Genomic DNA, 27,565 nt, shown 5'->3' on the forward strand with positions numbered 1-27,565 from the left:
ATGAAAACAACATTTCTTTTTATTTAACATAAATTATCCCTTGCACTTAGAGCACTTTTTTGTCAGAGTATTTTTCAGAGCTCTATTAGATTTGGGTCAGGGAGAAAGAATTGATGAAACTCAATGCTCCTTTTTTTTTCCTCAGCAAGAAAAATAAATAACATGTATAAATGGTCCTTCTTGAAGTATTTACATCATTCTCCCCAATATCTAAAAGTGGTTTGACTTTCAGATAATAAGACTGAATACTTCTGTCTGTAGTGAGCTTAGGGAAATACACACCAAAGCAAAGCTAAGTCCCAAGTCCCTAAGATGCCCTTCAAAAACAGTCATCCATTTAATTTGATCTATTAAACAAACTTAGCAGTTGCAATGCCCACACAGTGAGAAAGGCTGCTTAGAGATGGAATTTTGGCTTTAATTGGAATCTTCTGTTCTTTATTAGACAACCATAAGCTTCCAATTTTACACACCATCTTCATTTCAAATATGGATTTATAAAAGCTTATGAATTTTCATTCTTAGCAACAGATTTAGGAACAAAAACAAGCTCCTGTCATGAACAAATATGAGGGTTTTCTTTTTATCTCTCTCTTTCTTTTTTTTTTTTTTTTTGCTGTACTCCAAAAGATTATTGATAATTGATCAAACACCTACTTTGTATCCAGAGCTTTGTTAGTGACTTGGAGGAGCAATTATAAAGAAATTTGAAAAATAATGCCTGCCCTTGAAGAATTTAGGTAATATGTCTCAGGAGAGAAAAATTAGCATACCTGGAACAATCAGGTAACAATTAAGTGGTCGCTTTGCAGTTTCCACTAATGATGTAATTAATGACTTTACCTCCATTGCAGTCCGTTGAAATTTTACCCATTCTTCAAAGTCTGTCTCCAGAACTTTTCTTCACATACCTTCACTTAATTGCTTGAATATAAGGAGGGGTCCTTATTGCTCTGAACCACCCTCCCCCCACACTTGATTTAAGTTGTCCCACTTAACAGTGTCTCCACTGCTCTTCATCAGAGCCCCTTACCACTTTTCTGGTCTTTTCACTTTCTGTTCCTTTATTTGCACACTATTTTGAAGGCAAACCAAATCCTTGTGCCAAACCTAAACCTACTTGAGTCAAAAAATTGATACCAAAACCAAAGTCACCAGATATTGTAAATTTCCACATCCAATCTTCTCTGTCTGGAATGGCCTTTTCCTTCCTTTTCCTCCCCCAGTAAAGGCCTGATGAACTGCTGTTTCACCATTAACAGAGCCGAGACATCAGTCTCAGTGAGGTCTCCTCCCCCTCCACCCCTCTAGACTGTACTGTCTCTGAGGTTCTTGTGCCTACTTTTATGAGTCTGGGTGACAAAGATTTGTTTTTGTGTTTGCATTCCCTTTCTACTCTTATCACCCTGAGAATAGGTAGCACCTGTGCCTTTCTTATCTTGGAATTCTACTGTCTAGTAGAATGCCTACCACATGGCAGGTCCTCTATAAAATTTTATTGACATGAATGAGGTTGCATTGAGTTAAGTTGGAGTGCAGAGGAGGTAGCTAAAGACCCTAACTGAGCCGTCAGGTTTTTGTTGAGGTTGAAAATGGGCAAAAAAATCTTAGAGGCTGAAATGATAGAAGCAATGCCCCCCAGAAGTGAGCCTGAACTTGGCAAAAGTCAAAAACAGAATGGATGTTCCTTGTTGGAGTGGAGGCCCTACAGTGGGGAGTGTTGGGAAATAAAGTCAGAAAGGTCAGTCAGAGTCATGGAAGATTTTGAATGTTAATTAGAGATGAAATATAATGCAATATGTAATGCAATTCAAGAAAAGAAATTTTTAGAAATATCTATGCACAAAATGAGCTTTATCCCTTCAATAAGGCATCTAATTTGGAATTAATCATTAGTATGTCAGTGGCCTCAGCAGGCCTTGGTGTCATCTGAGCATGAGTGTTGTGTTTTGAAGCCAAGTGTGATGCATGGGGAGTGAGAAGCCCTGGAGTTGAATTTCTACTCTGGTACTAATGTGTTACCTGATATGGTGAAATTGTTTTATGATGCTAATCCTCAGTGTTCTCATCTGTAAAATGAAGGTGTACAGGTGGACAACATGATTCAAAAATTTTATTTGAGCTCTAGGACTCAACATATTCTTCACCAACTTCTTAATGCCCCTGGTCCCTTGGTTTTATTTGCTTGTTTTGTTTTTCTGTTTTCTGGAGTCAGCTTTGCTTTATTAGGACTGGTCTCTGACAGTCCCACAATCTGCTCTGCTGAAATTACCCTCTGAGGTCTTGACCATTCTGTCACATCTGGAGACTTCTCAACTTTCCACCCTTCCTTCAAAACCCATCTCCAGCACACACCTTTCTTGATTCTTTTCCTAACCTTTCCATGACTCTCTGATCTCAACCCCTCATTTGTGGTGTTTAAAGATATTTTTTCCTGAATTATTTAATTTTTTCACATTGATGTTTATCTTTCCAATTAGTTTATAAATATATTAAGATAAATAACTGCTAAACACAGTGTTTGTTCATCTCCCCTTCACCTTTCCCCCTGTGACATAAAGAAAGGCATAAAAAGACACAATAAGGTTTTTGAACATTGAACTCAATGATGGTCAAGAAATCTTACTGAAAATAGAAAAGTCAAACCATTAAAAAAGACCTCTATTAGGTTTGGAGTTGAAATGATGTAGTGTATGGATGACTCTGTAGATGATATTTTGTACCTAACAAAAGACTTGTTTTAAGACAGGGTGATCTGTGAAGTTTCTGGTCTGTGGGCTTGTCTTCAATTAAAGAGTGGGTGGTACTAGGGCCTAGCCAACTTAGGGGAAAGAGAAACAGAGAACTGTTTACCGAGTGACTTTGCTGTTGGATACATCCCAACTGCAGCCTGGGAACATCGGGCAGAGTTACCACCCTGCTGCCATAACCTCTGCCAACTTGGATAAGAAGCAGTAAAGTTGACCTGTCTCTTGGCTCTGGAGCAAGGCAAGTGAGCACACCTGCAGGCATGGGAAGGAAGAAGTTGTGAAATGAAAGACATGAAAAAGAGATGACTGTAATCCTTTCCTCTCCCACCCCACTGCCCTGCTTCCTTGACAACCTGCAAGGTGGTATTAACCAGAACTTTGCATGGTGCACCAAAGGGTGCATGGGCCTTATGTGTCCAGCTCAGGATGACAGAGGGTGATAAGATCCAATTGTTTGAGATTGTTTTGTCCCCTAAAGTGGTCCTAGGTTTGAAAAGGTTTGAAATCACTGTTCCAGGAAGGTAATTAGCTTCTGAACCACAAATCACTTTTAAAATTCAGTGTTAAATACAGGAGAATACTCACTACTTAAAGTATTTGAGTTTTAGATCTGATAGATCACTTGATTGTAAATAGGCTCATGGAAATAAAACATCTGAGGTTAGGAACTCCAAATTCTGCCTTTGCTCTCAGATTACCTCAGTCTGTCTCTGGGCAAAAAAATCTAGATTCACTGGGTTCATCGTATTACCCCCATCTCTGATATACTCCAAAGCTGTTAGTGTTTATAACAGGAATTCTGCTTTGGGTTGATTTGTCTTACTGTATAAGAAAGTGTAGGAATAATTCCAATGTGTCATCAGCCATTTAGTCAGCACTCATTTCTCTAGCAGGGGAAATGGTAAGATTTATTAGGGAAAGTATCAGTCATCCCATATGAATAGATGCACAGTTAAAGCAGATGCAGCAGGCTGAGTGCATGTTCCTGTGAGACTGATCACAAGGAACTTATTAGCAAGAATGCTTGAGAAAAATCGTCATTCGGGAGGATGGCAAACATAAGGGTAAACTTACATTTTATGTAAAACAGTCTTTGAAAGAGTGATTTTGGCTTTAAGTGGGGTACGAATCATTTTTAATTACAATAATTTTTGCTTTAATTTTTTCTTATTGAGAAAATATATTCAAGAGATAAACAGCCCAATAATTGAAAAAAAATTTACATGAAATAAGTTTTTTTCCATAATTGACCCCTGCTCCCCAATTTTCCCCTCCCTCAGAGGTCAATGCTGTTGGCAATTTAATTTTGTATCGTTCAGAAATCTCCAACAGAACAAGCAGAGCCTTCCTTTTAGATTTTACACAAATGGTGGTCCATTCCTTACATTCCTCCACAGCTTTATTTTTTCCTTAACAAGTCTGGAAATCATTTCTTATTGGTCTGTGAATATGAGCCACACTCACTGTTCTTAGCAGATTTCACCAATGTTGACATGTTGTGATAATGAATGTAAATCTTTCTGTTTGTTTTAATACTACAGATACATTTTAACTACAGCTCCCCTGCCCAATTCTACTGCTCTCTGTCCAAAGTAATCACTATCCTGAAATTAGCTTGTATCCTTCCAGCCTCATTTTTATATATTTAGTATGTGTGTATTTGTTATTTGTGTTGTGACTCCAGTACCAATTATTTATCCACAGTTATATTATTTTTGAAAGTTTAGCTTCTTTTTAATCGTTAAAAACATTGCCACAATAAACATCTATTTCATGTCTCTTTAGGCATATGTATGAGAATTTTTTTAGGCTATATACCTACAAGAATTGCCATATCACAGGGTACGTGCACACCAACTTTATTTGATAACATAGTAGTGTTCTCTAATGTGGTTTTTAATGACAAACATTCACATTAGCCAAATATAAAAGTATTTTTTCTTTCTTTTTTTCTCCTCCTCCTCCTCCTCCTCCTCTTTCACACATCCTAGCCAACACTTAACCTTCTCAGACTTCCTAACAGTGCCAATCCTATGGGCATGAGAAAGTACCTTATTGTGGTTTTAAGTCACATTTATTGCTGAAGTTGAGAATTTTAAAAAAACTTTTTTTTTGTATTATTTAGCTTCCTTTTAACAATTAAATATTGGCAATTTTTCTGCTGCACTACTTGTATTTTCTAATTGATTTACGAGGATCTTTCATTTTCTGGATACCAATACCTAATAATACGTATTATAAATAACTTCTCCCAGACTGTTTATTGTGTCTTTTGTCTAATGGACTTTTTATGTTTTAATGTAAGTTATCATGCTGTTATCATTTATGCTTTTGGTATTTTGTTTAAGAAACCTGAAGAAATGTAAAGCAAACATTCTCTTATACTTTCTTTTTAAACACCCCCTACCACCAATATTTAAGGTTTTAATCCATGCAGATTAAATGTACTTTTGTTATGGCATGAGGTGAATATCTGAATTCTCTTTCATTGTATACTGTCAGTTGACTTAGCATCATTTATCTAATGTTTACCTCTTCCTATGGATATGTGAGCCAGTTTGTTCCATACGAAGATTCCATGTATATGTATGTGTGTGTGTATGAGTGTGTGTGTGTGTGTGTGTTGTAAGTGTATGTGAGTATGTATCCTTTTATTATAGTCTTATAATTAGCCTGGTAAAGCAAATCCCCTCTCAGTTATCTTTTTCAAAAATTTGTTTGCAACTAAACACAGTAGCACATGCCTGTATTCTCAGCAATACAGGAGGCTGAGATAGGAGGATTGCAAGTTCAAGGCCAGCCTGGGAAATTGGTGAAACCCTACACACACACACACACACACACACACACACACACACACACGGTTGGTACGGTACTTAATGGGTAATTTTTTTCTTAAACTACATATTTAATTAATTTAATGGTTATAAACAGATTGCCAAGTTTTTCATCTCACTTTTAGTAATTTGTATATTTCTAGAAAAATGTCGATTTACATTTTTAAATTTATTATTATAATAATGTTTATTGCATTCACTTATACTTAAAAATCTCAACTCTAGAGTCAAGACCTTTTTTTTCCATAATTTTCCTATTTTTTCCCTCTCAATCAATTTTGCCAGGTACATTTTATTAGTTTTCTAAGACAAACTAGCTTTTCGATCTGTTGACTTTTCTCCCTTTCATTTATGTCTCTTCTTCTGTTGTTTCTTCTTTCCTTCTATTTTCTTTATTCTGAATTTTTAATTAATCAATTAATTAATTGGTGCTGAGGATTGAACCCAAGGTATTGCACATGTTAGCATGAATTTTATCACTGAGCCACACCTCCAACCTCAGAATTTTTTTTAATCTTTGGGATATATGCTTCCTTTTCTTCTAGTATTTGCATGTAAAACTCTAACTTCCCTTCTAAAAGAAGGAAATCCTAAAGTTATGAACTGAACTGCATGCCATGTATCTTGGTAGGGTTTTCATTGTCTGAGCAGTACTATACATTTGAAATTTCCATTCATTTTCTCCCTTAATAGTTATTTAAAAGTTTCTAAAATGGATAGTGGTAGTGTAAGTATTACATTGGTTTCTGATTTTATTGTTTCATGTCAGAGAACATGTTTTATGTAATTTTAGACCACTGGTATTTGCTTGAGATTTGCTTTAGACATAGTGAGCTTTTTTAAAAAAATGTTGTAGTTGTAGATGGGCAATATGCCTTTATTTTGTTTGTTTATTTTTTTAATACAATGCTAAAGATTGAAAAGCGCTCTGCCACTGAGCTACATACAGCCCTAGCCCTATAGTCCAATTTGTACATGTTTCATATGTGCTAGAATGTGTCTCCTGTGATTTGGGTGTAAAGTTATATGTTGTTAACATCTTCTAAAACTGATTATTTTCTAATTTTGACAATGTATCCCTCTCTCTCTCTCTCTCTCTCTCTCTCTCTCTCTCTCTCTCTTACACACACACACACACACACACACACACACACACTGAAGTTCCAAATGACTATTTCATCAATATAATTTTTTCTTATTTTTTTGTCATTATCACTTATATATTTTTTAAAAAACTTTTTCAATTGTAGTGGGACACAATATCTTTATTGTATTTATTTATTTTATATTGTGCTGAGGATAGAACCCAATGCCTTCCACGTGCTAGGCAAGCATTCTACCACTGACCACAACCCCAGCCCTATACCTTATATTTTTGCCATAAAATTCAAAAAATTAATAATATTTTATATGTTTAATTTAAAAAATATTTTTCTAGTACATTTTATCTATCTTAATTTATCTATGTCATCATGTGTTAGGTATGCCTCTTATAAGCAGTACATGATTGAATTGCTTAAAATTCTGAAAATCTCATCTGGGTATAGGGGTACATGGCTGTAGTCCCTCTAATTTGGAAGGCTGAGGCCAGAGGTTCACTGGAGGCCAGCTTGGGCTATATAGTAAGATTCCCATCTAAAAAAATTTTTTTTCTGCTCTTTAATAGGCAAATTCAGTATATTGATATTTACATGTATTTTGATTACTGAAATAATTTGTTTTCTATTTACCATTCTTTAACTTTGATTTGTTCTTCTTCTCTCCTTCCTTGAGTTGATATAGTTTTTTTTTTGTCCTTAATTGTCCCCTTCATTTCTACTGTAAGTTAGAGGAGGTCAGGATTAAAACTAAAAGACTTCTGTGAGAAATTTAACACCCAGGTTTCCATGGAACTTTTCTAAGCTGGAGGGTGGAACTTTTCTACTTCTTTTCCATGACAGCGGGTGGTCCTCAGAGGGTTTCCTTCAAGGACATGTGTGATCTAGACTCTGCGTCTCAGAGAGCTCAAGGAGATCCCTTAAGCAGCTTCTAAACTTGGACAGAGAAGGTGGCCAGGTCTCCAGTTGAGTTCTGGGCCAGCCTTCATCTGCTCAAAGCCAGGGGTCAGTATGAGAGACAAGGGCACTTGAACAAATCCTCAAGGGGAACCAAATAGTCTAACCATCAAAGGAACCAGAGGGCCAACTCGGGTTAAATCCATGTGGGTTTTGTTTCGTCTCTTTATTATAAAATTATTTTCTATCTTTTACATTCAGCTGTTTATTTAAAAGTTATTTATTTATTTATTTATATTTTTACTGCATTGCCAGAATTTCTATGTGTAGGTTCCAATCTGCTACACTCTAAAAAGCTGTGGGAGTTAATTTACTTATCTTACAGAATGTTTACAACTTCCAAGTCTCACCTTCCACCTCAGCTCTTTTGTTTTTGTGTGGTTTTCTCAGTTTCTGTTTAGTTGACTTTCGAGTAGATTCTCTTTCTCTATCTTGCTCCTCTGCTCTGATCATTCATTCTGAAGTTCTGGCTTCTTCATGAATCCCCTTGCCTCTCAAATTAAGGGAGGTAGGTTCTTCTCTGCACACATGCTCTGCTCATATCCAGAGTGCAAGTAAGAAAGTTAGACATCATTCTCCGTGCTGAAGTTCCTGGGTGTGTTGCCTTTTCTTTGTCCTCCAATAATTTCTAGAATGATGGCTGTGATGGTTTCAGCCCTTCTCGATGGACACCGCCCTCCTCCATCACCCCCTGCCATGATGGAAACATATGCAGACAGAAGCAGCTTACATGCCCTGATCTTTCAGTAAGGGGCTTTCCAGTACATGTTGGGGCCCTCACTTCCTGTCACTTGATTTGGCTAGTCAGTTACCTCTAGCCACAGGCATTTCTTGGCCAGCTGTCTGAGTTAACATCTGAACTTGGCCAGCACTGGTGCAGCTGTGGGCTCTGGCATTGCTGCTCATGAGCACATTCCCCAGTAAACCCACAGAGATGCCTTGATTTCTCTTTGGGATGTGATTATCCTAGAAAAGGTCAGCTTCATAGGTATGAAATCTATGTCATCATATTGAGCACACACACCCCACCCCAAAATAAAAACCCAGAACTTGGATTATTGCACCAATGTTGCTGTCTTGAAATTTATTAATACAATTCTGGTTTTGCACTGGGCTCCACAGTGCAAAATTTATGTAGCTTCCTCTTAGGAAAAACAGAGAACAACAATGGCACTTGGGGAAGTATGTGGGGCTTTATTGACTAACCCATCTTCTAGAGAATCCAGAGCAAGAACTATGACAAGTAATTGTTTCAAAATGTATTTTCAGATTTAGTGTCACATTCTGTAGAACTTATTCTTACAGGAAGCTTCATACCCATTCAAATAAAACATTTTACTGATTTAGAAAAGGAGGATGTGTAGCTTTCCTCTAGAGTAGTTGTTCAATGTAATTTTCCACAATGATATTGATGTTGTACATCTTTGCTGTTCAATATAGTGACCCCTGTCACATATGGCTACTGAAAACTTGAATAGTGGCTAATGTGATTGAGAACCTGAAATTTAAAATTTTAATTGTTTAATTATTTTAAATTTAAATAGCTACCTGGAGCAAGTGGTTACCATATTGCACAGAGTAGACCTAGAACAACAAAGTAAATTTTTATCTTTGTATTTAGATTATATTTTGCATTGATTTCACAGAAAGACTTAGTTGGACATTACCCAGAAAGATTTTTGAAGTTCAGATTTATTATAGACTCAAATCATAGTGTCTTTTCTTTTTTTGTAAAGAAGGGATTTTATTTATTTTTTTTAAGAGAGAGAGAGAGAGAGAGAGAGAGAGAGAGAGAGAGAGAGAATTTTTAAAATATTTATTTATTTATTTAGTTAGTTTTTGGTGGACACAACATCTTTGTATGTGGTGCTGAGGACTGAACCCGGGCCGCATGCATGCCAGGCGAGCACGCTACATCCCCAGCCCATAGTGTCTTTTCTTAAAGGTAGAGAAGATATCCTTTCCACTTGTAAAAGCTAGGGCATGAGGCACATTGCTCTAGCCTACAAGAGAGATAATATATGAATGAATGAATTGCCTAACCAATGCCCCACCCAGTTCCAAGGGATATGGAAGAAACAAGGAAGACAAAGAAGAGGAAAGAAGGCCAGAGGCCAGATTCTTGGCAAGGAGTAAGAGTGAGGAGGTGGTAGAGGGAGGAATGTTGATAGATCCACTTGAGCCATCATTCCTGGGCCCACATGGAGGGGTGTTGTACAGATGATCCAGGAGGTCCTCTGTGTTCTGACCAGACACTGAAGTTTTGAGAGCACAGAGGTACATCAGAGGACTCTGGTCAAAAAAAGGAGTAGCTGAATAGGAACTTTGAGGTGACCAGAATCATAATTCCAGAGATAACCCCTTTATTTCAAAAGGTTAGACTGGAAAAATGGTACTTTTGTGGTCACCAGTGCAGTCACTCTGCCACTAAGGAATAAGGATCCAGGTAATAGCAGTTACATGGCTTATCTAAGCTCTCATAGACTTCAGTACACACAGACATTAACTTGAGAACAAGACCATGGAGAGAAAAGTGTAAATACTTAGTGTTTTACCTAAGGAAACTAAATAGAGTTCACATAAAGGAGCCATCTGAAGTATTGAACTGAACTAAGTTTAACTGAATGGGATAATTTTAGAGTTCTTTTTTTTTTCAATTCCTTATGGACAAGTGGTAAGTCGTAGAAAAATAAAGAAGCGGGTGGCAGTTTCCTTGCCCATCTGAGTATAGAAGAAATGAATTTGTGACCCCACTATAAATAATATGTTTGACTTTTTGCCAAGCCAGGTATGGACAGCAATTCTAGTCCCAAGCTTTGGCACAGGTGGAGTGTGGGGGGAGGAGAGGCAGAAGGGAAGGATACTAACCTGCTATATTGAGTCTGGGAGCAAGCTACACCAGCATCATGACAGAATTGACCATTTAACCCATAGATGACCCCTCTTTTTTTTTGTGTGTGTGGTACTCGGGATGGAACCCAGGGGCACTTTACCACTGAGCTAAATCCCCAGCCCTTTCAATGTTCTTTTTGAGACAGGATGTTGCTAAGTTGGCCAGACTGACCTCCAACTTGTGATTCTCCTGCCTCAGCCTCCAAAACTGGAATTGTAGATGTGAGCCACCACACCTGCCCTTTAGTAGATATTAGCAACCTTACATGGGAAGAACATCTTGAGTGTATCTGGAAGGTTTTTTTTTTTTTTTTTTTTTTTGCTCGTCACCTATCTGCACATGAAAGAGCTTATAGATATCTCTGACTACCAATCCAAGAGCTTTGAGATCAATGGGAGAGGGGTAATCTGACATTATGGTGTCCTTTTACCTGTGCAGTGTCATTGTCATCTTCTTGGGTTGAATGAATCATATCTGGGTGCAAGATCTACTTAGACAAAATTCTAACAACAGGTATCTGGATCTAATGTCCCATCTAGTCCTTGCCTATGTAGTCCTCTGTGGGCTACACCACCACCTGCAGGCCAGCCCTGAAAAGTACATGTTAAAGAAAATGGAGGAATTCCTAGATGGAATTCTGTCTAGCCATGTTATCTGCTCAAGTCTTCATAGTCCCAGAGCAAGAGCCCATATGATTCATCAAACATACTTATCAATTACTGGAATTCATTAGATAATTTCTTACACATTTCTTCTTGATTTTTTTAATAAAAATTGACATTCTCAAAAGGGAAGGAGGCTTTTCTTTGTTCTCAGATGTAGATGTAGCCTTCTAAGAAGATTTGCTTAATTCCCTTCAACCTTTCCCTAATCTTCCTGACCCAGTCCAGTCCACATGATTGTCTTCAACCATTGAGGTTGGAAACAGTAGACCTCAGGAGGACCCAGCCCTGGTAACTCCACCCATGAGTTTCCTTTTTCTAGGAAATTGTTTTTTGGAGAAGTTTAATTGCTCATCCTCCGTGAGAATAAGAATTATTTTTCAAAGAGGCTTGAGTAGCTAAATGAGAGGTAGAAACTCAGTTTGCAGCAGAGTCACCTACCTCAAGCAGTTTGGATTTACCATTTCATACCATATTGAAGGGAAGACCACAGGACCACCCCTGGAAATCATCTGCTGGGAATTCTGAAGACATTTCTGGTCATCACTAATAGTGGTAATCAAGTCAGGCAGGGGCTCACACAATTTGACTATTGTGATGTCTAGGTACAAGAGGAATAAAGCAGTCAAAAATGAGCCTTAATTTTATTTCCTGAACTACTGCAGTCAACAGCTGCATGAAGAAAACTGGGAGAAATAGGTTTGGGAGATAAGATCAAGTTCTATTCTGAAAATGTTCATTTTAAAAGCTTATTAGACATCTAATGGAAATGTCAAGTAGGTGGTAGGATTTGCTAAGTCTGGATCTCAGAGGAAATGTCAGGACTGGAGAATATATATCTGAGAGTTATTGACAGAGAGATAGAAATTAAAGCCATTGGACTGGATAGGATCTCCTACAAAGTGAAGAGTGTATTTAAAGAACAGAAGAAGTTTAAACAGTTTCAAAAATTGGGAATAAGAGGAAGGAGACAACAGACTGAGAAGAAGCCAATCAGGAACATAGAAGGAAAACTGAGATGGAGCTTTGACTCAGAATCTAAGTGGTCTCAGTAGACCACTTAGATTATAGCACTATATCATTATAGCACTGAAAGGTCCTATAGAAGGTCCACTGAAGGAGAAGAACCAGGAATTGTTCCAAGGATTTGGTGATATGGAGCTCACTGTTGATCTTGAGAAGAATGGCTTCAGTGGAAATATATGGAAGAAAACCTGATTGTGGAAGTCACAAATGCAAATATGAAGTGAAGAAATATGTGAAGACCTTAAGTATTAGTAACTCATTTTAGAAATGGTAATGTAAGAAAACTTGAATGGCAGGAGAAGAGGGGTTCATTTACATGTTGATGGCAATGATTGACTAGAGAGGGGGAAATTTAGAGATGCTGGGGACACTGGGTGATGGAAAGAGCAAAATCTTTCAATAGGTAAGAGAGACTCCAGGGCTTGAATGGCAAGGTCTAAAAGGCTTAGACTCTAGGACAGTTTTTCCATTATAGCAAGAAAAAAATTGTAAATATGATGATGGAAATGCTGTAGTTGTCTCTGGTTGCTTCTTAGTAGAAATGAGGTCCAGGGCTGGGGATATAGCTCAGTTGGTAGAGGGCTTACCTCACATGTACACAGCCCTGGGTTCAACCCCCAGCACCACAAAAAGGAAAAAAGAAATGAGGTCTATTTACACCAGCTCTTGCTAGCCTTGTTCCCTGAGACTTTCCCTTAGACTTAAAACAAATGAGTTAGAAGAGCCTAGAAATCTTGCAAAAGTGTCTGGATTCCCAGCAGAGCCACAGTCATCTCTGGTAACTTGTCCAATAGAAAAGATGACAGTTAAGAGAAGCAAATACATGAAATGTCCCCACCCAAATGAGATCCCACCCAAGCATGTTCAGGCTTGGCAGCCACTCAAACTGGACAACACAGTCCATTGAAGTGAGAAGTGGAAGAGTCAGTCCTGGTTAGAGCCTCCACCTACATCAGGGTAAGGCTGCTGGCACCCTATAAAAACAGTCAGGAAAACTACCTTAATGTGTGCTAGCTTTTACCTGTGTTTAAGTATAAACATTTATATTCTGTTTATAACTTGCTTGTTCTCAGTTGGGGTTCCTAGTTTGTCATCATATTTGGATTCTCTCTCTCTCTCTCTCTCTCTCTCTCTCTCTCTCTCTCTCTCTCTCTCTCTCTCTCCAATCTTGTAAAGTGTTGGCTCTTTGGAACTAAGTGGTTTTTAATTCAGGGTCCCCCTAAAATATTCCACCTCTTTAGCTCCAATTAGCCTCAGATATGTCCCATTCTCACACAGCCACATCCCTTCCCAGTCTTCCTCTTTTCCATGGAGGCAGGTCCTCATACAAATGGACTTTAAAGAGATAAATTATGGATTATTCAAAGTGGTTGCAATGGACCCTTCTGAGCAAGGCTTTGTCATCTGGTCCTCTTCATATCTCTCTAGCCCTTAAAAATGCCTTCTAAAGGAACAACACATTTCTTGGTAAAATGAGTGAACATGCAGATGAATTAGTTTGGAAAAGAAGATGATAAAGAAGGTTGTTTCCCCATGGAAGATCACACACACGTGCTTACGTGCGAGTGCACACACATACATACACACACATATACACATTCTCTCTCTGTCTCTCTCTCTCTCTTTCTCTCTCTCCATACTACACACAGTAACTACATTTACTGTAGTTTACAGATGAATGAATGACAAATTTGAATGAATGTCTTTTTTCCAAGTAAGAATTTTATAGCAACATATAAAGAGATATTAATATAAAATGAAAACATACATGATTGTACATAAATACTTCAATTTACTAAGCAAGCTGTCTTTAGCTGAACATTGTGGAGAAGTGTTTGGACCTTGTATTTGAATCAAAGTATTTAAGTGCAGGTTCATCAAATTACATGGGAGTCAGGGTGAACATTATTTTCTCACATAGTATATGACTAAATTAATTTTGGTTTGAAATAACACTTATATTGAAAGCTAAACACCTAGTTTATCATACCCCATGACTTCAAATACATTTGAAACATATTGTCTGAAATTACCTAAAGGGCATTTTTTTTTTTTAAATAGGGTGATGTACCATGCTAAATTTTCCCAGGACTGGGGAGTTTCCTAGGACATGGGACTATAAAACTGGGAAATTCTTAGGCAAAAATTTTTTGTTTACCTGAAACTGAGGAAGATTTCCAGTCTTAAAACTGGGAAAGTTCCAGGAAAAATGGGTTGAGATTTATCACCCTGTTTATAAACCACACAAGAACCATTAACCAACACATTGCTTTATAATTTTAACAGTGTTACTTAATTTAATACACTTCTTATACTTGGCCCTAAATGTCTTTGGCTGTTTATTTCTTTTTTTTAGAGAGAGAGAAAGAGAGAGAGAGAGAGGGAGAGAGAATTTTTTAATATTTATTTTTCAGTTTTTGGTGGACACAGCATCTTTATTTTATTTGTATGTGGTGATGAGGCTCAAACCCAGAGCCCCACGCATGCCAGGCAAGTGCTTTACCGCTTGAGACACATCCCCAGCCCTCTTTTGGCTGTTTCAAAGATCAAATCTATCTACCCACAAAATAAATATGTAACCACACTCAGAACAGTCTGAATTTGGAAGACAATTTTACAAACTTTCCTGTCCCCACTCTTTTGCTCTCTCCTTTCCTTCTATCCTTCTTTTCCTTCTTTCCTCCTGCTCTCCTTTTCATGTCTGGTTCACTGTATGTAAAAGCATATAGTACTACAATAATGGTGCATGCCTTTAATCCCAGAGACTCAAGAGGCTGAAGTAGGAGGATCACAAGTCTGAGGCCAGCCTCAGCAACTTAGCAAGACCCTGTCTCAAAATTAAAAAAAATAAAAACAATGGGGATTTAGCTCAGTAGTAGAGGGCCCCTGGGTTAAATTCCCAGAACTGAAAAAAAGTATGTAGTACTAGTGAGTTTATGACTAAGACTCTTCTCGACCTAACTTTAATCTCGATCCCCTGAACCATCTTTTCAACTAGCTTTCTACCATGACTCTTATCCTGTCTGTGGCCTGTCTAGCCCAGTTTTAATAAGAATCCTGCTAAGTCAATATTGAGAATATTTGATATCTGATCACCCCTGATAACAGATTAAATTCCTTATCTCTTATCCCTTGACATTGGAACACCTTGGCCTGCCTTCAGCAACAGTCTGTCAGTTTAGCAAGAATCCCCTACCCTTGATGTCTCCTCTTAGGCATTCTGCTTGTTGGTCACAAATCCCCACCTGTCCTTGTACTGAGGACTGAGGTGACCACTTCCTCTTACTGCAGTGGAGTTGATCCCTATTGCTATAATCTCGAATAAAGTCTTCCATACTATTTTAACAAGTGTCAGGATAATTTTTTACTGTAATAGACACATGAAGAAAAATGGGGGTTTTTTAATCAGTAAATAAGCTACGAGAGACATTAGAATCATCATCTCTACTTTAAAGGGCATTTTGTCCTATTTTCTACCCAGTTTTGGAATCCCTCAAACCTCAACTTTAGCACAGTTACATTATTCTTTCCTTTTACTTTTGGCTGCTTAACACATTTCATGGTAATCACTAATTTATCACATGGAACTGAATAAGAACCATTTAATATGATTATCTTCTCCATTAAAGCTGACATCATAATTAGAGCTTCAGTGAACTGTTTGCCAGGAATTATAACTTCTGCCAAGAAAAACTTGGGTGTCATTTTAGAAAAATTCTTAGGTGGGGGAGGAGATCAGGACCATCTGTGTAGGGATCTGAAGCTAAATAACTATCAGTAAAGCCCCTTTTCCCTTATGTCTGCCAAACTCTGGCCAGTCAGCCAACTGGACCTTGCCAAAGACTTTGGAATGAACCAGCTTTCAAGGTAGTCCAAAGAGCACACCCTTCTCTCCAGAGAAGACAGCTTTTGGAAAAGGCAGCAGCAAATAAAAATTAGGCCTTCATGCATAAGGCTTCTTAAAAGTTGTTCCAAATGGTTTTGTTTGCCACCCTACCATTTCCAGGGCAACCACCTAAGCCAGGACAGAAGTAGAAGGAGACATGAGGCTAGAATGGGACCACCCACTGCAATTCTCATTTTATCCTGATGGCAAGAACCTTTATATTGACTCAAAGTGTTTGTCAGGCCTCTTGCTGTGAATCACTGGAATAACATTTTGCCTGATGGAAGTGTGTCAGAGGCTGCTGCTCCCTCATCCCCCCATACTGAGGTGTTTTTAAATGGAATGAAATATCCCAGGGGAGTTTTCTCTGCACTACAAGCATTGCTTTGTCACACATTTTTAGATTACATACTGTAAATTATAGATAAAAAAAATACATTATGCAAATTTCTCCCATGGTGTCTTTTAGTTATTTTTAGGAAAAGTGTTTTTGGAATTCAGCTTCGCAGGTAAATGTTTAAAATGAAGAGAATAATAAAACCATGGAGGAGGATTCTCAAGGCTTAGACTGCAGCTGCTTCACAGTCCAGCTTGTTTTTTTTTTTTTTGTTTTTGTGATGAGAGTCTCATGATGTGGCCCAGGCTGCCCTCAGACTTAGGATTCTCTAGCCCCAGTCTTTGAGTAGTTGGGACTCCAGGTGTGCACCATCACACCTGGCTCTGAAATTGTTCTGGATGTGTCACTTCGGAGCAATTTGTTTCATTTTTCTAAGAGATTTCCTCATCTTTGAAATATGTCTTCGGCAAGACCTCTAAGGTGACTTCCACTTCTTGCACTCTGGGGTATCCCATGCTAAACTAAGTAAAATGTCCTCAAATCATCTGAGCAGATTGTATAGAATATCTTTTAAAAGGATGAATAAACTCAACCTGTGAGAATTTTAAAAATTCAACAGCACAAAGTCTTTCAGCTCACAATCATACGCTCTCTTGTCTCACCGGGCAACTGATTTTTTTCACACGGCATGCTGGATCTCCCACCTTGGTCCCATCAGAATCTACTCCCCATCTCTCTCCTCCACTCTGGAAAGCTATCCTGGATGGTTTATGGCACCATCTATTGTCTTCTGGCTTCCAAGTGCATTTAGTGAATGTGCAGGAGCTTGGAAGAAGGGCAGATTGTAAGATAGTTCCCTCCCTGTGGGGTCCAGTGAGTGGTTGCATTTCTCAAACTCAAGCCACACCTCCTATAAGGCACCCTCCACACCAGGCTTTTTCCAAGTTTCCACAGTGTCTTCCTCCATTTGCTCCTAGAGTCATTGTACAACCTGTGTGGTCCTCCAAACCCTACCCATTCCTTTAAAAATTAATCTTTTTTTTTCTTTTTATTTATTTTTTTATTGGTTGTTCAAAACATTATAAAGCTCTTGACATATCATATTTCATACATTAGATTCAAGATGGTTATGAACTCCCAATTTTACCCCAAATACAGATTGCAGAATCACATAGGTTACACATCCACATTTTTACATATTAGTGATTGTTGTATTCCGCTACCTTTCCTATCCTCTACTATCCCCCCTCCCCTCCCCTCCCATCTTCTCTCCCTACCCCATCTACTATAATTTATTTTTCTCCCTCATTGTTATACAAAATTACATATAAGAGGTTGTGAGGGGAATGGGAAAATTAACAAGGAGAGAAATAAAAATTAATCTTTATTGAAGTCTTCCCAAATTGTCCAGTGTGAATGAGTCATGCTTCCTGCAAGGACCCTGACTCATACACTCAATTTCTTGAGATTGCAAGAGTGGCAAGACTGTCAGGCACAATTGTGCACACCTCTAATCCAGTGTCTTGGGAGACTTAGGTAGGAGAATTCCAAGTTAGAGGCCATCCTGGGCAACTTGGTAGGACTGTGTCTCAAAGACTGGGAGATATAGCTCAGTGGTGAAGCACCCCTGGGTTCAAGCTCCAGTACAGAAAAGAAAAGGAAAAAAAATGAAGAAAAGAAAAGATAACTGAAAAGGCCATGATGCTTATCATTGGAATATAAAAATTGAATACATGTTCTCTCCCCTTAATTGCAACACTGAGGAAAAATGAGAATCCCTGTGTATTGCATGGTTATAATGTGCTTGAGCTCTTTACATGCTAAGTTTAGAAAGGATTCAAAAGAAGTAGAAACCATTCAAGTAGTTTAAGCAAGGAAGAACTGGATGTAGGGATCAGGTACTCAATTTCAAGGGCTGGACGAGTGGGTTCTGGGCTGGGTTTCCAAGAATCCTCCCAGTACACTATTATAGAGCTGACCTGTCTTAAGAATGTCTCTCAGCAAAAAATTGGCAAGCTGGGGAATCAAGAAGCCCTGTGGCACCTGCCAACTCTAGATCACACTGGCTTGTCATAACTCAGGAGTCAGAGAGACACAGCCTCCATTCTTGACCCTAAAATCTTGCTGTACCTGATTTGTACCATTAAAATGAAGTCCTCAGGGAGTTTTTCCTTCTACTTGAGTCAGTTATAAGTTCAATCTTCACACAAATGCATCTAATTGGTAAAGCCTAAATCATAATTGGAGTTGCCAGTGAGTCTGGGAAACATGGCTTTTAGATTTCTAGCTTTTGTATGGGAAGAAACAGTAGAAGATTGGAATGAATTCTGAGTAAGCCAATCTGTTCTATCTGCCACAAGATGATTTCTGAAAACATTTTTCAAATGACATACTACAAAAGTATGGACTTTGGAGATTAAAACAAAAGGCTAAAATTCAAATCTCTGCTCTAGAATTTGTTAGCTATGTAGCCTTATTAATATTAGTTATTAATTATTAATATTGTTAATATGAAGAGAAAGATGTGTTAAATATTACTGAATCTATTTTTATCTGTACATTGGTGTTATGGTTTGGATGAAATATCCACCAAAGGTCCATGTGTAAATTTGGTCCCTAGGGTAGCGCTATTGAGAGGGAACAGAACCTTTAAGAAATGGAGCTTTTTAAAAGGTCCTTGGGTCATTGGGGATGTGCCCTCAAGTGAGATTGTGGGACCCTGGTGTGTCTTCTTGCTCTGCTTCTTCGATTATGATGTGAATGATTTATTCCACCCCATAATCCTGCTGTGATATACCATCATCACCAGAGGTTCAAACCAATGGAATAACTGATCTTGGATTTGAACCTCTGAACTAAGTAAAATCAACTTTTTCTCTTTACAAATATCCTTGTTTCAGGTAGTTCTTTGTAGGAACACAAAGCTGACTACATTAAAAATGGGAATAATAATATCTCCCTTTCAGAATTGACATTCATTCATTTGTTCATTCATTCATTATATATTCACATATCAAATGACTTACTGATTGTAAATTAGTACAAGAAGGTTTAGTTTAAAATGACAGAAACCTAACTGGTTGGTTAAGTCAATAAAAATTTGTGAAAGGATATTTGGTAGGTCACAGAATTGCCACGAGGTCTGAAGAGTTAGGTTCAAGGCTGAGTTTTTAGGACACCACCTAAAACAGGTATCAGAATGAGCCTAAAGATGCTGCTACTGCTTCCACCTCCTGGCATCACCAGCAGGAACTGAACTTTACTGACGTGGGTGCTCCTGCCAGTTATTACCAGGAACTCACCAGTGCCACCTCTGAAGGCCAAGTGGCAGTGGTGTCACTGTCACTGGCACAAGTAGATGCCACATGGCATTTCTTTCTCACATTACTCTCTTCTCAAAGGAAGTTTCACAACAGTGTCTGATAGGATCGGGTCACCTACTTGTGTACAGCTGCAAGGGGTGCTAGCAAAGGACGATTTCTGATGTCTAATTTGCAGAGGAAGGAAAGTCTCTAGCCAAAGGGAAGGTGTTCTCAAGGTGCTAGGCTCCAAAAAAATGTCCATGGCATATACTCCAATGGCTAAACAAAAAGGTTATGTATTGGTTCTCATTCTTTGGTTCTTACTCTGCTTTGCTTTGCTCAAGATTCATTCTCAAGGACTCTCTACCTGAAATGATAGAAGGTTGAACCCTGAGAGTGCAAACTTATATTTTATTCATTTATTTATTTAGGCATGGGAATTGAATTCAGAGGTACTTAATCACTGAACCATATCTAAAATGTTTTTATTTAGAGACAGAGTTTTGCTAAATTGCTTAGGGCCTTGCTTAGTTGCTGTGACTGGCTTTGAACTAGCGATCCTCCTACCTCAGCCTCCTGAGCTGCTGGGATTATAGGCATGCTCTACAGCTCACAGCTACAAATTTATATTAGATCAGTCAAGAAGTCTCTATGTAAATAGAGTGTCTCTTTCTCAGTAATTCAATCAAAACTAGGAGGCTGACTCTATTGATAGAATTTGGAACACATACATTTTCCTAAATCATTCATTGAGCCAGGAGGATTGGAATAAATTTATCTGCTTTATACACTAACCAAGCTGGAGAGGCATAGGTTTCGTCCTTCTAAAATTGTTTAACTCAACTATGAAGGTGAAAAAGGTTTTGTAAAGGAAACCCCTCGGTGCTGGGCAGGTAAAAGTGTAATCCTCCTGACCATTCAATATCCACACACACACTCTCCTCATGCGTACAAAGTGTCATAACTGTTACCATCTATGGTAGTACAACTCTTCCATGTACATACTGAAACTCCTTCCTTCCCCAGGTTCTAATCCAGTTAGTGCTTCTAGCTTTAGGGTTTCTTGGAAACATTTATCACTCTCAGGTTGGCCCAGAAGCTTCTGTGTATTGGCAAACTCTGGTCAAATGATCAATTTAACCTAATAAAAGTGGAAGAGTAAGTATCTGGATGATTAATTAAAGAAAAAACAAAAGCCATGTGGAACAGAAAGGGGATGAAACAACTTAGAGTGGTCACTTACCAATAGCATTGATCATATTCTGCTTCCTAGGCATGAAATATACTCCCTGCCCCAGTGATGGGGTGAATCCCTTAGTTAGCCAAAGTAGTTGGTTCTCTCCTCCTGGAGTACAATCAGTGTCCACTGTCGTTATATCTGAACAAGACAGTGGAAGGATCGCTTGTGAGGGATAAGCTAATTTAGGATTCTATTTTCTACTGAGAAGAGTTCTGGAGACTCCCTTGGAAGACATGAAACCATCCTGGGCTTCCCTTCCCAGGAATTTCAGTGGTTGGGCTCTAAAGTAGGGGCTTAGTGAAAACTTTACCAGGCAAAGCAGGGCCAGTAGGAGGTGCTTGGTAAAGCTGATCCAGGACCCTGTTTCATCTTTTCTTCAGTTTCCAGAATTGTGGATTTTGCTTCCATTATCTTTATCTTGGGTCAGAAAATTCAGCTCAGGATTATTTACTTACCCTCTTTGACACAGACCACAGTTACAGAGCATCTCTTAACAGTTCCTGTTCTCTGATTTCTTTTTTTCTGAATGGTAATGGGGATTGAACTTAAAGTTGCTTTACCACTGAGCTCTATCACCCCAGCCCATTTGTTTATTTTTTTTTAATTATTTTTTTCATTTATTTATTTATATATTTATTTATTTTTGTATGTGGTGCTGAGGGTTGAACCCAGGATCTTGCACGTACAAGGCGAGCGCTCTACCGCTGAGCCACAATCCCAGCCCCCATTTGTTTATTTATTTTTATTTTAGACAGGGTCTCACTAAATTCTCTGTCTGGCCTTGAACTTCAATCCTTCTGTCTCAGTCTTCCCAGTCACTGGGATTACAGATGTGAGCCACTGTACCCAACTTTCTCTCTGATTTCTGATGATCCAGTTGTCTCTTACTTGTAACTTATCTTGCACTATAAAAACCAACCTGATCCAACCAAGTAACATTTTCCTATTGACTCTTCCAAATCTCCAGCCTGAGTGGACACATTGACTGAGTTTCTAGATAAAATATGCTTATGAAGATTGCCATCTTCTCAGCCAGGAGAGGGAATTTCAGTCTTTAGCCTCACCATGAGCTTTCCAATCCCTTACTTAGCAGTCACTTTGTACCACATTTATTGTACCATACTTATTATTGTTATGCTATAGAATTGATGAAGAACATAGCTATAAAAGTGTCCTAGGTATGTCTGCCAAATAGATATTTTTATGCAAGAATGATATCTTGAGTATTAAAACCACTGTGAAGTTGGATTTTCTGTTCCATTTCTGCTAATTCCTATAAATATAATCTCATAAACAGTAAGATCATAGTCCTTTGAGGTCAGGGATGTTATCTGCCTTATTCATTACTGTATCTATCTCTAGAATCTAGAATGATGCATGGTGCACAGTAGGTTTTCAGTAAATATTTTTAATGGAAGGAATGAATAAAATACTAGATGAGAATGAGCAACCAAAACTAATGACTGAGACCAGTGTTTCCCACATGTAGAGTTTTTTTGTAATTAAATACACATAACATTAAATTTATCATCTTAGTTATTTAAACTATATACATATTTTAAATTAATATTTGAATTTATTTAGTACATTCAACAACAACAACAAAATGTTAAATACTTACTATGCGTCAGGGACTCTCATTAGTGAGCAAAAAGAGACAGTTTCTTTTTTCTTTTTCTTTTTCCTTTTCTTTCCTCTCTTTCTTTTCTTTCTTTCTTTCTTTCTTTCTTTCTTTCTTTCTTTCTTTCTTTCTTTCTTTCTTTTTTGTATCCGGGATTGAACCCAGGGGCACTTAAACATTGAGCCAAATCCCCAGTCCCCTCTTTTTAAAATATTTTATCTAGAGATAGGGTCTCTAGACCTTTATTTAGTTGCTTAAGGCCTCACCAATTTGCTGAGGCTGGCTTTGAACCTGCAGTCCTCTATTCTCAGCCTCCCCCTAGCTGTTGGGATTACAGTCATGAGTCACTGTGCCTGGCAGAGACAGTTTCTTACATGTAATTTACAGTTAAGAGAAAGGAATAGTTATTGGTGAAATAATATAACAAATAAATATAAATTTTATATACTTACCATTACCAAAAAGGAGTCCCTACTGCGCCTTAAGAGTGAATAACAAGAGGCATCTGGTCTATTTGAGGGCTTTGAGAGTAAAGTAGGATAAGAGGCATAATATTAGATGTGTGGGAGGCCAAAAGGTTTTAGGAAGAGGGAGTGGCATGAACAAAAGTTAAACGTAGGCCTCTGTGGATGGAGCCAATGCAGCAAATACAAACGTGCTTTCAGCTCTATGAAGGACTTCTGCCTTTCTTTCATGTGCATGGAACATTAGTTTCAAAGGATATTAACTACAAATATTTGCACTGCAAGAATGGAAACCCTAATCCAACCTTCTTTAAACAAACAAGAATTGTTGTCTTATGTAATGGTGAAATCCAGAGTTTAGCTCTAAGTCCAGGCAGTTTTATCTATAGGACGGAGTTTTTGTGCCTTAGCTCTGGCTCTCTGGGATCTATTGACTCCATCCTCATCTTTGTGCTACCTTAATTTTCTGTCTGCTTCCTATCATGGCAAGAACCAGTCAGTTTACCTGATTAGATATGATTTTGTAACATTCCCACCCTGAAAAAAAAAACCTCCTCTTGGTAGGGGAATGCTGTGCTCTCAGTGAATTAGGCATGGTTAAAGTGTCCTTCCCTAAAATATCCTTTGTGGCTAGGGAAGAGCAGGCCAATTAGAACATCCATCATTCGAACTGGAAATGGGGTAATCCTACACTAATGGGCGAGGTGGTTTCCTGCAAGTAATTCTGTTATTGCCACAAGGAAGTTGGGAATTTTCTGGAAGGATATCATTAGATGTCCAAAATACTTTGCAGTTTTAAGGGAGTGTAGAATGGAGGAAATAACAAACAGATCTTCTTTAAAGATAAAACAACAAAGATGGCCTCCAGAGTGGAAAAAATGGGTTAAAATGGATGAAAGGGGAGAATGAAGGGGAGAGCACTTAGTATTTTAGACTACTAATCCAGTCTGATGAAAGTGTGAACAGAGGAAGCAACAAATGAGTTGGAATAAGCATAGAGTCAAGAGACAGCTAGAAAATGAAATGAGTACAACTTGTTGATTCACTGGATATAGAGGATGAAAAAGCAAAAATGTAATTAAAAATAACTCACTGATTTCTGTATTCCATTTGTAAGTTTGCAAATGATGTTATCCTGATAAGGGACAGGAAAAAGAAATCGGGTTGAAGAGATAGAGTCTAGGTTTAATATTAATTTTTTAAACTGTTTTAGTTGTAGATGGACCCAATACCTTGATTTTATTTATTTATTTATTTTTTTGTGGTGCTGAGGATCAAACCCAGTGCCTCACATGTGTTAGGCGACTGCTCTACCACTGAGCCACAACCCCAGCCCCTTCAGATTAATTTTAAGATTTTCTTTTTCTTTCTTTCTTCTCTTTTTAAGACAGTCACATGAAAGTGGCCAGATGACAATTTAATTGTTTTGATTTACTCAGATACATTTATTAAAGGTTTTGGAAGAAATCACTTTTCAAAGATGGCTAAATTTCCCTAAAGCTTTTCTCAAGAAAAAAAAAAGCTTTCCATTTTATCTAACTCCTAGAAAGAAGAGTTTATATTCTTACTGTAATCTCCCCTTTATTCACTGCCAAATGAGACAATTAAGAAAAGAATCTTCTCATAGCTGGATGTTGTGGTGCTCACCTGCATGCCAATGACTAGGGAAGCTGAGGCAGGAGGATGGTTTGAGGCCAGCCTCAGCAATTTAGTGAGACCATCTAATAGTAAAATAAAAAAGGTTGAGTATGAAGCTCAGTGATAGAACACCCCTGGGTTCAATCCCCAACACTGAAAAAAAAAAGGAAAAAAATCTTCTTTTCTTTCTGAAATCTTTTTTGACTGGGTGTACCCTTGTTTCAGTGAGCTTCTTTTTTTCTTTTTTGTCACTGTGACCAGAACACCTGACAAAAACAATTGGAAAAGTTTAATTTGACTCACAGTTTCAGAGGTCTTAGTCTGTAGACAGCTGACTCCATTGCTCTGGGCTGGAGGAGAGGGAGAACATCATGGAGGAAGGGTATGGTGGAGGAAAGAAGCTCAGGACATGGCAATCAGGAAGCAGAGAGAGAGAGGGTGCTCTCCTTACCAGGAACAAAATATAAACTACAAAGGCACATCCCCAGTCATACCCTACCTTCCTTTATTTATCACCAGTTAATCCATATCATGGATCAATCTATTGATTAGGTTAGAACTCTCATAATCATTTCACTCTGAACCTTCTTGAATTGTCCTGCCCAAGAACTTTTGGGGGACTCCTCATATTTAAACCATTACAACTCTCATCTCCATTAACAGATCTCTTGGTGCAATGGAAAGTATGGAATCTTGCTGTACCATTCCCTGAGGATTGAGGTGCTGTTAAAGGATGTTTATAGTGGAGGGAGGGGGGACTCAATATTACAATGTATTCCTGTCAGTTTTGGAGTTGCTTTTCCAATTTTTGTATAAAGTATTTTGTTTGCAAGTGATTAAAATCCAATTAAAGGTAACTAAAAAAGTAAAAGAAAATTTTATTTACTTTTTTTTTGGGGGGGTGGGGGTATAGGGGATTGAACGCAGGGCACTTTACCACTGCACTACACCCCAGCCCTTTTATTTTTTTCCCCTAAAGACAGGGTCTCACTATTTGAGGCTTTCCTTGACCTTGTGATCCTCACTGAGATTACAGGTATGAGCCACAGCCCCCCAGAAGAAATTTATTGACTCTTCAAAAGAGAAATACAAGGAGAAGCTGCTTTATAGGGTTTTGGTGACTTAAAAACCTTTCTAGGTCTTGTTTGCTATCCTTAACCCCTTCCTTTCCTGAATATCCCTATGCGTTTCTTTCAACCACTTCAATTGAAGATGGACCTTTCTTCTCATGCTGTGGTAACAAGGACATGTGAGAGCTAGGCATAAACAAATTCAAGTTTACGTCACTACATCTTTGCAAACTGAGGAGATCAAGATAGTTTCTTTCCTCCTAGCCCCTTAAAACATCTAAAGGCAGAAGTTTTATCTGGTGTCAGTGGTATACCAAACTTCCAGAAAAACAGGGGATTATGACTGACAGTTGTGGGGTATCTGTACCTTTTTTGGAACAGGGACAGAGTCTCGCAAATTGAGGGACAGATAGTTTCCCAAAGGATGTATGCATGTATATGTGACAGTAGAGTATAGGGAGGCTACAGTTACGAAAAGCGGGTAGAAAGGGATGCTGAGCATCCAAAACAATGATTGGTCGTTCAGGTGTCAGGTTATTAAAGTCTCTTCAAGTGTTTGCTCCACAGAAAAAAAGAGCTCTTTTTATTTTTTCCTAGCTAAGACTTAGGGGTTTTAAAGATTATACTTCCAATTTAAGTACCTGAGAGAGAACATCTGTTTGGCTTTACTAGTAACCATTATGACATTTGAGCAGTGTCTTAAGTTGGTTTCCCACAGAAGGTGACTTGGAGGCCAAGATTTAAGAATTGGTAGTTAATTTGGGAGGTGGTTCCTGGAAGCACTTTTATGTGAGCAGGGAATTGAGACTGGTGCCGCAGTCTCTGGCTGGGCACAAATCACGAGACTCCACACAGCTTGTAGATTCAAACAGCAATTCTTTCTTCCGGAACTGTCACCAGCACTCTACAAACACGTTCTGGGGAAATTCACGTTCTCTGCCCAAATCCACCCCTCTTGGGCTTCTGTCTCCCAAAATATACTGTCTGATCCTAAGAACTCAAGAGGAACTCAGGCAGCAGGATACGCCCTATTCTAAATGTGGAACACCCTAATCTCCTATTATGCTAAACAGGGAACACCCTAAACACGGATCCGCCCTGGTTCTTGAGCAAGGTCACCTTACATGCAATGTAGCTGCAAAATGTCCTATTTCCATGAGTCCTTCCACTAAAGAAACATGGGGGTACACTGGCAAGGAAATTGTCATACCTACTTGGCTGATGGCTCCCAGCAGACCGGGAAGGCAAGGAATCCAATAAAGGATTCATTATAGAGCAAGTTACTGTTATGCAACTGGATTTGACTCCTCCTGGAGAACTCTGGTCGATAGTGTAAAATATTTCTCAGAATTATTCCAGTTGAGAGGCAAAGAAGTTGGATATTTTCCTACCGTTTCCACCTGTCATTCACTGAGGGCTGATTCCAGCAGCATTAACTTCCATCTAGTTTGCCCATTTCCCTCATTGTAAACTGTATTAAGGAGTATGGAAGGGGATATGCATAGGGAAACAACCAACAGCAACTCTTGTACACAAAATCTTGCAGACACCTTGATTTCTGACTTGTAGCCTTCAGAATGAGGGAAAAATAAACTTCTTATACTTAAGCTACCTTGTCTGTAGCACTTCTTCATGGTGGTTCTACCAAACTAACAGAGCTTGTAAAAATGTGGCATCCAGAGTTGAAGATAGTAATATGGTGACTCCACAGTTTTGCTTATGAAATTTAAGATTTTTAAAACTGCATGTAATAGAGACAGTCTGTCGCTGAAAGTTCAATAGAAA

Source organism: Callospermophilus lateralis, unplaced genomic scaffold (genome assembly GCF_048772815.1).
Source record: "Callospermophilus lateralis isolate mCalLat2 unplaced genomic scaffold, mCalLat2.hap1 Scaffold_139, whole genome shotgun sequence".
NCBI lineage: Eukaryota > Metazoa > Chordata > Mammalia > Rodentia > Sciuridae > Callospermophilus > Callospermophilus lateralis.